At 45.1% G+C, this 10,674-nt stretch overlaps 1 long non-coding RNA gene across 1 annotated transcript in view; it reads left to right on the forward strand.

Moving 5' to 3' along the window:
• Window positions 1-10,403: 10,403 nt before the first annotated feature.
• Window positions 10,404-10,674, forward strand: part of LOC121839199 — a 25,549-nt gene continuing 25,278 nt past the window's right edge. The window contains exon 1 of the long non-coding RNA XR_006078744.1: window positions 10,404-10,674. This exon is cut by the window's right edge and continues 78 nt beyond it. This is a non-coding gene — a long non-coding RNA (uncharacterized LOC121839199).

The raw sequence follows: 10,674 nt of genomic DNA on the forward strand, positions 1-10,674 counted from the left end.
GTGATAACTACATCTGCATGCAAATTTACAACCCATATTTATGTTAATATACTTTTTAAATTATTTTTTTACTTAAACTATTTGCATATCGTTACAACACTGTATATAGACATAATATAGACACTGTTATATCCTTACAGGTCTCCCAATAGACACTATTATATCACTGCCAGTCTATAGACTTTACACTGTTATATCACTGCCAGTCTGTAGACTTTACACTATTATATCACTGCCAGTCTGTAGACTTTACACTGTTATATCACTGCCAGTCTGTAGACTTTACACTGTTATATCACTGTCCACTTTACACTATTATATCAGTCTATAGACTTTACACTGTTATATCACTGCCAGTCTGTAGACTTTACACTGTTATATCAAAAGTCTGTAGACTTTACAAATATATCACTGCCAGTCTGTAGACTTTACACTGTTATATCACTGCCAGTCTGTAGACTTTACACTGTTATATCACTGCCAGTCTGTAGACTTTACACTATTATATCACTGCCAGTCTGTAGACATTACACTGTTATATCACTGCCAGTCTGTAGACTTTACACTATTATATCACTGCCAGTCTAGACTTTCACTGTTATATCACAGTCACTTTACACTGTTATATCATCAGTCTTAGACTTTACACTGTTATATCACTGCCAGTCTGTAGACTTTACATGTTAATCACTGCCAGTCTGTAGACTGTACACTATTATATCACTTTTAGACATTATGTTATATCACTACCAGTCTGTAGACTTTACACTGTTATAATGCCAGTCTGTAGACTGTACACTATTATATCACTGCCAGTCTGTAGACTTTACACTATTATATCTGCCAGTCTGTAGACTTTACACTGTTATATTGCCAGTCTGTAGACCCTATTATTTGCCAGTCTGTAGACTTTACACTATTATATCACTGCCAGTCTGCATTAGACTTTACACTGTTATATCACTGCCAGTCTGTAGACTTTACACTGTTATATCACTACCAGTCTACTTTTTGCCATAGACTTTACACTGTTATATTACCAGTCTGTAGACTTTACACTGTATACAACTGTAGACTTTACATATAATGCCATAGACACTGTTATATATATCTGTAGACTTTACACTGTTATAGGTCTCCACATATCACTGCCAGTCACTTTATTATATCACTGCCAGTCTGTAGACTTTACACTGTTATATCACTGCCAGTCTGTAGACTGTACACTGTTATATCACTACCAGTCTGTAGACATTACACTGTTATATCACTGCCAGTCTGTAGACTTTACACTGTTATATCACTGCCAGTCTGTAGACTGTACACTATTATATCACTGCCAGTCTGTAGACTTTACACTGTTATATCACTGCCAGTCTGTAGACTTTACACTGTTATATCACTGCCAGTCTGTAGACTTTACACTGTTATATCACTGCCAGTCTGTAGACTTTACACTGTTATATCACTGCCAGTCTGTAGACTTTACACTATTATATCACTACCAGTCTGTAGACTTTACACTATTATAGAGTGCCTTTATAAGGTTTTCACACCCCTTGACTTTTTCTATATTTTGTTTTGTTACAGCATGAATTAAAAAAAATATATATTATTAAATTTAAAAAATATATGTATATTATATTGAGATTTTGTTTCGTCGATCTACCCCGTAATGTCAAAGTGGAATTATGTTATTAGACGTTTCTACAAATGTATTTAAAATTAAAAGCTTATATGTCTTATATCAATAAGTTATTCAACCCCTTTGTTATGACGAGGAGACTAAATAAGTTCAGGAGTAAAAATGTGCTCAACAAGTGGACTCATTCCATGTTCAATGGTTCAACGTGGACTTCGATCTGAAGCCATTCTTGTGATTATTGTGACTTTGTAATTGTTTGTAAGCTTGTGTCGTCGAAAATGAGTCTATGATCGTATGCTATCCATTTGTTGTTTGTAATGCTGTTCTTTGTATGACATTTTAATATTTGATTATTAACCAATGATATTAGGTCACTCTTGGCCATGATTACAGACACCTGTGTCTTTTGACACTATATAAACGAGTCATCCCGGAGTGTTTGTGATTATACCCTGATGAAGACCGCTTGGCTGTCGAAACGTTGGATATTTACATTATTGCATCTGAGCTCCTAGAGTGTGCGGCCCTCTGTTATTTTCTAGTTTTCTACCCCGCTAGCCAGCACCGCTAGCCAGCACCTCTAGTCAGCACCTCTAGTCAGCACCTCTAGTCAGCACCTCTAGCCAGCACCGCTAGCCAGCACCTCTAGTCAGCACCTCTAGCCAGCACCTCTAGCCAGCACCTCTAGCCAGCACCGCTAGCCAGCACCGCTAGCCAGCACCGCTGATTTTTGAATGACTACCCCTTAAATCTGTAGTCCACATGTACATTTGTAAGATCCCTCAATCAACTAGTAAAATGTCAAACACAGGTTCAACCACAAAGACCAGGGAGGTTTTCCAATGCCTCGCAAAAGTCACTGATTGGTAGATGTGTAAACGTTTTTTTTAAAAGCAGAGGCTGAATATCCCTATGATTATGGTGAAGTTATTAACTTCTTACCAATGAAATCCCGTTAACGGGATCGATATGACAACAGCCAGTGAAAGTGCAGGACGCCAAATTCAAACAACAGAAATCTCAGAATTAAAATTCCTCAAACATACAAGTATTATACACCATTTTAAAGATAAACCTGTTGTTAATCCAGCCACAGTGTCCGATTTCAAAAAGTCTTTACGAGAGAAAGCACACCATGTGATTATGTTTGGTCAGTGTCTAGTCACACAAAAACACAGCCATTTTTCCAGCCAAAGAGAGGAGTCACAAAAAGCAGAAATAGAGATAAAATGAATCACTAACCTTTGATGATCTTCATCAGATGACACTCATAGGACTTCATGTTACACAATACATGTATGTTTTGTTCAATAAAGTTCATATTTATATCCAAAAATATATATTTATATATTTATATCCAAAAATATATATTTATATATTTATATCCAAAAATCGGTTTACATTGGCACGTTATGTTCAGAAATGCATTGTCTCAAACAAACATCTGGTGAAAGTGCACAAGAAGAAGAGCCACATCAAACAACAGAAATACTCATTATAAATGTTGATGAAAATACAAGTGTTATGCATGGAATTAAAGATAAACTTCTCCTTAATCCAACCACTGTCAAATTTCAAAAATCTTCACAGCAAAAGCCATGGAATAATCTGAGTATGGCGCTCAGACACCAAAACAAGCCATACAGATACCCGCCATGTTGTGGAGTCAACAGAAGTCAGAAATAGCATTATAAATATTCAGTTACCTTTGATGATCTTCATCGGAATGCACTCCCAGGAATCCCAGTTCCACAATAAATGTTTGGTTTGTTCGATAAAGTCCATCATTTATGTCCAAATACCTCCTTTTTGTTAGCGCGTTTAGTTCACAGATCCAAATTCATGAGGCGCAGGCACTTTAGTCCAGAAGAAAAGTCAAAACAGTTCCATTACAGTTCATAGAAACATGTCAAACGATGTTTACAATCAATCTTTAGGATGTTTTTATCATATCATAATCACAAACAGACACACACATGAAGATTTGATTTTGATTTGATTTGATTTGATTTGAAGTTTTAGGGATTTAACATGTCTTTCTTTGTCCTCCTATGGCCGCTACACATTCAATCAGAGAGATCAGAAAGGGCGAGAGAGGGAGGGAGAAAAAGAGAGAGAGCGAGGGAGAGAGACGGAGAGAGAGAGACAGAGAGACAGAGAGACAGAGAGAGAGACAGAGAAGGAGACAAAGACAGAGACACAGAGAGAGAGACACAGAGAGAGAGTCAGAGAGAGAGAGGGACACAGAGAGAGAGACAGAGAGAGAGAGAGACAGAGACAGAGAGTGAGACAGAGAGAGAGAGCGAGACAGAGACAGAGACAGAGACAGAGAGAGAGATGCTGAAGGGGATGTATTGATATCTCTTCTGCTCAGTGATGGACTGGACCCAGCAGCTGTCAGTGACACCAAGACAAAAGCAGCATCAGACACATCGCGTTGACTGGGGGGAAAGAGACACAAACACACAAAAGACTAAACCACGAATGAAGGAGAAGGAGAGAGAGGAGAGGAGAGGAGAGGAGGAGAGGAGAAGGGGGGAGGGGACATGGGAGAGGAGAGGAGAGGAAGTGCAGAGCATTTCATAAGACACGTGAGTTTTATTGATTTCTGATGTCTGTCCAGGCACGTCTCTGCTCTCCCTTCTCCCAACCTCCCCTGGAGAGAAATAACATGTTCACTTAATAAACAGAGAAACAAGGGAGTGTGGGTTTTTCTGTGCTTCTCCTTTGTTGTCTATTTTTGAACACTGATCTTAATTCATGTTGAACCAAACCTGCCCAGCCATCACCTCAGACATCATTCACATACTCTCTGTCACATCTCTCTCTATCTCTTCCTCTCTCTCCTTCCTCTCTCTCTCTACGACCTCCTCTCCTTCCTCTCTCTCTCTCTCTCTCCTCTCCTCTCTCTCTCTACTACCTCTCTCTCTCTACTACCTCTCTCTCTACTACCTCTACTACCTCTCTCTCCTCCTCTCTCTCCTTCCTCTCTCTACTCTCCTCTCTCTCTATGACCTCTCTCCTTCCTCTCTCTCTACTACCTCTCTCTCTACAACCTCTCTCCTTCCTCTCTCTCTCTACTCTCCTCTCTCCTTCCTCTCTCTCTCTATGACCTCTCTCCTTCTCTCTCTCTCTCCTTCCTCTCTCTCTCTCCTTCCTCTCTCTCTCTATGACCTCTCTCCTTCCTCTCTCTCTCTCCTTCCCTCTCTCTCTACTACCCTCTCTCTCTACAACCTCTCCTTCCTCTCTCTCTCTACTTCCTCTCTCTCTCTACTTCCTCTCTCCTTCCTCCTCTCTCTATGACCTCTCTCTCCTCTCCTCTCTCCTTCCTCTCTCTCTCCTTCTCTCTCTCTCTCCTTCCTCTCTCTCTCTATGACCTCTCCTTCCTTCTCTCTCCTTCCTCTCTCCTCTCCTTCTCTCTCTCTACTACCTCTCTCTCTACAACCTCTCTCTCTATGACCTCTCTCTCTCTTCCTTCTCTCTCTCTCTCCTTCCTCTCTCTCTCCTTCTCTCTCTCTCTCTTCCTCCTCTCTCTCTCTCCTTCCTCTCTCTCTCTCCTTCCTCTCTCTCTACTACCTCTCTCCTTCCACTCTCTATCCTACCTCTCTCTCTCTACAACCTCTCTCCTTCTCCTCCTCTCTCTCTACTACCTCTCCTCTCTCTCTCTACAACCTCTCTCCTTCCCTCTACCTCTCTACTACTCTCTCTCTCTACTACCTCTCCTTCCTCTCTCTCTACCTCTCTATCCTTCCTCTCTCTACCTATCTCTACCTCTCTCTCCTTCCTCTCTCCTTCCCTCTCTCTCTCTCTCTCTCTCTCCTTCCACTCTCTATCTCTACCTCTCTCCTTCCTCTCTCTCTACCTCTCTATCCTCCTCTCTCTCTACTCTCTCTCTCTTCTGCTACCTCTCTCCTTCCTCCTCTCTCTCTACTACCTCTCTCCTTACCCCCTCTCTCTCTCTACTACCTCTCTCCTTCCACTCTCTATCTCTACCTCTCTCCTTCCACTCTCTATCTCTCCTTCCTTTCTCTCTCTCTACTCTCTCTCTCCATCTCTACCTCTCCTTCCTTCCTACCTCTCTCTACTATCTCTCTCTCCTTTCTCTCTCTACTCTCTCCTTCCCCCCACCTCTCTATCTCTACCTCTGCTCCTTCCTCTCTCTCTCTACTACCTCTCTCCTTCCACTCTCTATCTCTACCTCTCTCCTTCCTCTCAATTCAATTCAATTCAAGGGGCTTTATTGGCATGGGAAACATGTGTTAACATTGCCAAAGCTAGTGAGGTAGATAATATACAAAAGTGAAATAAACAATAAAAATTTACAGTAAACATTACACATACAGAAGTTCCAAAAGAATAAAGACATTACAAATGTCATATTATGTATATATACAGTGTTGTAATGATGTGCAAATAGTTAAAGTATTTACAATGGTGTTTGTTCTTCACTGGTTGCCCTTTTCTTGTGGCAACAGGTCACACATCTTTCTTCTGTAATGTCACACTGTGGTATTTCACCCAGCAGATATGGAGTATTTGACCAAAGAGGTCTATCTTCTATATACCCCCTACCTTGTCACAACACAACACTGATTGGTTCAAACACATTAAGAAGTAAAGAAATTCCACAAATGAACTTTTAGCATGGCAAACCTGTTATTTGAAATGCATTCCAGGTGACTACCTCATGAAGCTGGTTGAGAGAATGCCAAGAATGTGCAAAGCTGTCATTGCAAAGGGTGGCTACTTTGAAGAATCTCAAATATAGCATATATTTTGATTTGTTCAACACTTTGTTTGGTTACTACATGATTCCAGTGTTATTTCATAGTTTTGACTCTTCACTATTATTCTACAATGTAGAAAATAGTAAAACAAATAAAGAAAAAACCTTGAATGAGTAGGTGTGTCCAAACTTTTGATTGGTATTGTATATATAGATGTTTGTGTTGCTCTATGGCAACGGTGTCTAGATGGAATATTGTATTTGTGGTCCTGGCGACTGGACCTTTTTTGGAACACCATTATTTTGGTCTTACTGAGATTTACTGTCAGGGCCCAGGTCTGTCAGGGCCCAGGTCTGTCAGGGCCCAGGTCTGTCAGGGCCCAGGTCTGGCAGGGCCCAGGTCTGGCAGAATCTGTGCAGAAGATCTAGGTGCTGCTGTAGGCCCTCCTTGATTGGTGACAGAAGCACCAGATCATCAGCAAACAGTAGACATTTGACTTCGGATTCTAGTAGGGTGAGGCCGGGTGCTGCAGACTGTTCTAGTGCCTGCGCCAATTCATTGATGTATATGTTGAAGAGGGTGGGGCTCAAGCTGCATCCCTGTCTCACCCCACAGCTCTGTGGAAAGACATTTGAGTGTCTTTTGCCAATTTTAACAGCACACTTGTTGTTTGTGTACATGGATTTTATAATGCTGTATGTCTATCTCTCCCTCTGACTCTACTACCTCTCTACTTCCACTCTCTATATCTCTATATCTCCCTCTCTCTGACTCTACTACCTCTCTACTTCCACTCTCTATATATATCTCTCTGACTCTACTACCTCTCTACTTCCGCTCTCTATATATATCTCTCTCTGACTCTACTACCTCTCTACTTCCACTCTCTATATCTCTCTCTCTGACTCTACTACCTCTCTACTTCCACTCTCTATATATCTCTCTCTGACTCTATTACCTCTCTACTTCCACTCTCTATATATATCTCTCTGACTCTACTACCTCTCTACTACTTCTCTACTTCCACTCTATATCTCTATATATCTCTCTCTGACTCTACTACCTCTCTACTTCTACTCTCTATATATATCTCTCTGACTCTACTACCTCTCTCTGACTCTACTATCTCTCTACTTCAACTCTCTATATCTCTATATCTCCCTCTCACTGACTCTACTACCTCTCTATATCTATATATCTCCCTCTCTCTGACTCTACTACCTCTCTACTTCCACTCTCTATATCTCCCTCTCTATACTACCTCTCTAATTCCACTCTCTATATCTCCCTCTCTCTACTTTCTCACTCTCCCAGGAGCAGTATGCCCAGAGTCTCACAGAGGGCAGCAGTATGCCCAGAGTCTCACAGAGGGCAGCAGTATGCCCAGAGTCTCACAGAGGGCAGCAATATGTCCAGAGTCTCACAGAGGGCAGCAGTATGCCCAGAGTCTAACAGAGGGCAGCAGTATGCCCAGAGTCTCACAGAGGGCAGCAGTATGCCCAGAGTCTCACAGAGGGCAGCAGTATGCCCAGAGTCTAACAGAGGGCAGCAGTATGCCCAGAGTCTAACAGAGGGCAGCAGTATGCCCAGAGTCTAACAGAGGGCAGCAGTATGCCCAGAGTCTAACAGAGGGCAGCAGTATGCCCAGAGTCTAACAGAGGGCAGCAGTATGCCCAGAGTCTAACAGAGGGCAGCAGTATGCCCAGAGTCTATGCCCAGAGTACCAAAACATTTCTGCAGCATTGAAGGTCCCCAAGAACACAGTGGCCTCGAGAGACAGGGAGAAAGGGTGGAGAGAGACAGGGAGAGAGGGGCTGGAGAGAGACAGGGAGAGAGGGGCTGGAGAGAGACAGGGAGAGGGTAGAGAGACAGGGAGAGAGGGTGGAGAGAGAGGGAGAGAGGGTGGAGAGAGACAGGGGAGAGGGGGTGGAGAGAGACAGGGAGAGAGGGTAGAGAGAGACAGGGAGAGAGGGTAGAGAGAGACAGGGAGAGAGGGTAGAGAGAGACAGGGAGAGAGGGTAGAGAGACAGGGAGAGAGGGTGGAGAGAGAGGGAGAGAGGGTGGAGAGAGACAGGGAGAGAGGGGGTGGAGAGAGACAGGGAGAGAGGGTAGAGAGAGACAGGGAGAGAGGGTAGAGAGAGACAGGGAGAGAGAGGGAGAGACAGGGAGAGAGACAGGGAGAGAGGGGGTGGAGAGAGACGGGGAGAGAGGGTAGAGAGAGACAGGGAGAGAGGGTGCAGAGAGACAGGGAGAGAGGGTAGAGAGAGACAGTGAGAGAGGGGGTGGAGAGAGACAGTGAGAGAGGGTGGAGAGAGACAGGGAGAGAGGGTAGAGAGAGACAGTGAGAGAGAGGGTAGAGAGAGACAGTGAGAGAGGGGGTGGAGAGAGACAGGGAGAGAGGGTGGAGAGAGACAGGGAGAAAGAGGGTAGAGAGAGACCGTGAGAGAGAGGGGGTGGAGAGAGACAGGGAGAGAGGGTGGAGAGAGACAGGGAGAGAGGGTAGAGAGAGACAGGAGAGAGGGTAGAGAGAGACAGGGAGAGAGGGTAGAGAGAGACAGGGGAGAGAGGGGGTGGAGAGAGAGACAGGGAGAGAGGGTAGAGAGAGACAGGGAGAGAGAGGGTAGAGAGAGACAGTGAGAGAGAGGGGGTGGAGAGAGAGACAGGGAGAGAGGGTAGAGAGAGACAGGGAGAGAGGGTAGAGAGAGACAGGGAGAGAGGGTAGAGAGAGACAGGGAGAGAGGGTAGAGAGAGACAGGGAGAGAGGGTAGAGAGAGACAGGGAGAGAGGGTAGAGAGAGACAGGGAGAGAGGGTAGAGAGAGACAGGGAGAGAGAGAGGGGGTGGAGAGAGAGACAGGGAGAGAGGGTAGAGAGAGACAGGGAGAGAGGGTAGAGAGAGACAGGGAGAGAGGGTAGAGAGAGACAGGGAGAGAGGGTAGAGAGAGACAGGGAGAGAGGGTAGAGAGACAGGGAGAGAGGGTGGAGAGAGAGGGAGAGAGGGTGGAGAGAGACAGGGAGAGAGGGGGTGGAGAGAGACAGGGAGAGAGGGTAGAGAGAGACAGGGAGAGAGGGTAGAGAGAGACAGGGAGAGAGAGGGAGAGACAGGGAGAGAGACAGGGAGAGAGGGGGTGGAGAGAGACGGGGAGAGAGGGTAGAGAGAGACAGGGAGAGAGGGTGCAGAGAGACAGGGAGAGAGGGTAGAGAGAGACAGTGAGAGAGGGGGGTGGAGAGAGACAGGAGAGAGGGTGGAGAGAGACAGGGAGAGAGGGTAGAGAGAGACAGTGAGAGAGAGGGTAGAGAGAGACAGTGAGAGAGGGGGTGGAGAGAGACAGGGAGAGAGGGTGGAGAGAGACAGGGAGAAAGAGGGTAGAGAGAGACCGTGAGAGAGAGGGGGTGGAGAGAGACAGGGAGAGAGGGTGGAGAGAGACAGGGAGAGAGGGTAGAGAGAGACAGGGAGAGAGGGTAGAGAGAGACAGGGAGAGAGGGTAGAGAGAGACAGGGAGAGAGAGGGGGTGAGAGAGAGACAGGGAGAGAGGGTAGAGAGAGACAGGGAGAGAGAGGGTAGAGAGAGACAGTGAGAGAGAGGGGGTGGAGAGAGAGACAGGGAGAGAGGGTAGAGAGAGACAGGGAGAGAGGGTAGAGAGAGACAGGGAGAGAGGGTAGAGAGAGACAGGGAGAGAGGGTAGAGAGAGACAGGGAGAGAGGGTAGAGAGAGACAGGGAGAGACAGAGAGAGACAGGGAGAGAGGGTAGAGAGAGACAGGGAGAGAGAGGGGGTGGAGAGAGAGACAGGGAGAGAGGGTAGAGAGAGACAGGGAGAGAGGGTAGAGAGAGACAGGGAGAGAGGGTAGAGAGAGACAGGGAGAGAGGGTAGAGAGAGACAGGGAGAGAGGGTAGAGAGAGAGGGGGTGGAGAGAGGAATACGTTCCACTATAACAGGCTCACAGTGTACAGATACCCGACAGGCTTTAAGACACAGAGATGGTGCTCTGATAAGGTAGCACAGCTGAGAAACAGCAAAAGGAGAGAGAGAGAAGATGTAGGAGGCAGAGAGAGACAGAGTCTGCTGTACTGTAGTTTGAAAGTCACAGAAATAGCTGAGTCTTGCAGGAGACAACTTGAAGGGCTTTGGTGGTATAAATACATAAATATATATATATAAATACCCTGCTTTAAACGGCTTAAAGAAAACGCTCTGTCACCTGTCACCACCACCCTCAGGGGAGGGAGAGAAGACAGGAGGAGGAACATACTGGTACTTACAGAAGAAAGAGGAAGGAGTTGAGGTATCTAGTCTATATATCG

Source organism: Oncorhynchus tshawytscha, linkage group LG14 (genome assembly GCF_018296145.1).
Source record: "Oncorhynchus tshawytscha isolate Ot180627B linkage group LG14, Otsh_v2.0, whole genome shotgun sequence".
In the NCBI taxonomy this organism is placed as follows: domain Eukaryota; kingdom Metazoa; phylum Chordata; class Actinopteri; order Salmoniformes; family Salmonidae; genus Oncorhynchus; species Oncorhynchus tshawytscha.